The sequence below is a fragment of the Schistocerca gregaria genome, chromosome 11, assembly GCF_023897955.1.
Source record: "Schistocerca gregaria isolate iqSchGreg1 chromosome 11, iqSchGreg1.2, whole genome shotgun sequence".
In the NCBI taxonomy this organism is placed as follows: Eukaryota; Metazoa; Arthropoda; class Insecta; order Orthoptera; family Acrididae; genus Schistocerca; species Schistocerca gregaria.
In genome coordinates this window covers 68,181,562-68,184,206 of record NC_064930.1, presented here as the reverse complement: position 1 = coordinate 68,184,206, position 2,645 = coordinate 68,181,562, and positions in this window count along the sequence as shown.

The following is a 2,645-nucleotide window of genomic DNA, read 5'->3' as shown; positions in this document are numbered from 1 at the left end:
TTCAAATGAAATTGCGAAACGAATCCTGATCTCTAAACACTTGTGATGAAGCCCTTTCATGCAGAATGATGGTAGTAAATACATCAAAAATGTGGATATTATGCATGTGCAAACTAATATTACACACTATACTTTCACTATTTTGACTTAAAATTATAAATGCAATGGAGATTCAATTGAGTTAATGAACAACTTCTACTAGTGTGTACTAGGGGCGATCAAATTTAAATGGAATTTTATTTTTTATTTAGATTCATTTATTGAAAAACTCAAGGCAATTATAATTTATTTTTCCACATAGTCTCCTGCTTTGGAAATGCATTTGTCCCAGCGTACAGGCAACTTTTTGATGCCTCATCATAAAAAGGACTAGGTTGTGTCGCTAACCAGTTGCGCACGAAGCCTTCCACAGTCTTGTCATCTTCATCTTCAAATCGTCATCCTCCTAGAGCTTCTTTAAGCTGTTCGAATAAATGGAAATCACAGGGGATAAGTCCAGGCTGTAAAGAGGATGATCAAGTGTAGTCCAGCACATTTCCTGTAGCTTGGAGACAGAGCTGCAGTATGGGGCAAAGATTGCTGTAAGCCTCTGACAGACCTCCAAACGTCTCAACTTCAGATTTTCAGTCAAATGTTTAGAGATCCACCTGAAACACACTTTACGGAACTGTAAGTGGTTTGTGATGATTGCTTGATAGCTCCCATAACTAATTCAGACTTTTTTGTGCAATTTCTGATACTCTCACCCGTCGATCGTCGTCGATGTCTTCAACCGCACAAATGTTTTTGCCTGGTCCGCAGATGGCGATAATGTTGCTGATTTATCCGCATATTCTTGTTCTTACTTGAAATTGTTATGCCCGGCAAACACACACATCCTTGGTAATGTTTAATCATTGAACTGCGCAGTCAATCTTTGACAAATTTCCGTTGCTGTAACTCCTCACGAGCAAGAAGTCTGATAATTACGCATTGTTCAATGTTGCTCAGACACCACGAGCGTTACTGACAAAACGGCGGGAAATATCTAACAGCAAGCTCTCCTCACTTGTAACGGTCCCGCCTAAGCATAGCAGAAGCACGGGGCCAGTCCTACCAACTGTTAATGTTCAGGAAGAAAAATCCCATTTATATTTGATCCCCCCTCATATCGCAGAGTATTATGTTGTTTGTGTTCCTCTACCAGCAATTCTCTCTTCAAGCCGACGATGAGTCCAGAATCCTCTTCACAATTTTTTTCATTCTTCTTTGCCAATTGCAAATAGACTGTTTTACATGCATCTGTTTTTGCAAATAAATTGAGACTTGCACTGCAGATGCAGCAAAGAACTGTCACTAGAGCGCTAGAGTTGCAAATCAGAATGAGATGTAACAGGTCATTTCAGAGCAAGCAGCAACTACGACAGACACAAAGTCTAGTGTGCTTTATAAGTGAGAAACATATCCTGTGTGAGGGTGACCGTTTTTTTCTGAAGCAAAGTCTCTCAGTGATTTGTACCAATATGACTTTATACATTTCTTGACTTCAATAAACAGTTGAATTCCCTCCGGAGATACTAAAATCTCCTCGTATTACCAGCTGTGTCACTAGGAATAAAACAGTTGAGCTACCGACAACTGTCTCAGCTATCGTTATTGGGAGATAAAAAGCCGCCGGTCGATGGTTTCTTACTCCTGACGACGACAGCACAAACAGCTATTGAAAGCTCGAGTGTTCTACCTGAAGTGACACTGCTGGGCAGATTTTATTCAGGTATGCCACCGCGGAAGACTAAGAACACACATCCCTCGAGTGTCAGAATTAGTGATCTTCCTAACGAGTCACCACTGTAAATAAATTAGACTAATGCTTGCACTCGGGTAACATTTTGTAAGGAACAAGAAGTACTAGGTGATCAAAAAGTCAGTAAGAATTTGAAAACTGAATAAATCACGGAAAAATGTAGATAGAGAGGTACAAATTGACACACATGCTTGCAATAACATGGGGTTTTATTAGAACCAAAAAAATACAAAGTTCAAAAAGCATCTGACAGATGGCACTTCATCTGATCAGAATAACAATAATTAGCATAACAAAGTAAGACAAAGCAAAGATGATGTTCTTTACAGGAAATGCTCAATATGTCCACCATCATTCCTCAAAAATAGCTGTAGTCGAGGAATAATGTAGTGAACAGCATTTAAAACATGTCCGGAGTTACGGTGAGGTACTGGTGTCAGATGTTGTCTTTCAGCATCCCTAGAGATGTCGGTCGATCACGACACACTTGCGACTTCAGGTAACCCCAAAGCCAATAATCGCACGGACTGAAGTCTGGGGACCTGGGAGGCCAAGCATGATGAAAGTGGTGGCTGAGCACATGATCACCACCAAACGATACGCGCAAGAGATCTTTCACGCGTCTAGCAATATGAGGTGGTTATAATAAAACCCCATGCCATTCCAAGCATGTGTGTCAATTTTTACCTCTCTATCTACATTATTCCATGGTTTATAAAGTTTTCCCATTTATAATGACTTTTTGATCACCCAGTATTTAAATCAAACTATGAGGTTTCTTGTCTCATAGTTAATGCACACTAATGAATAGCAATCCCCGAGTGCTGTTTAAAGCACAGAGAAGATAAACGGGACGCTAAAA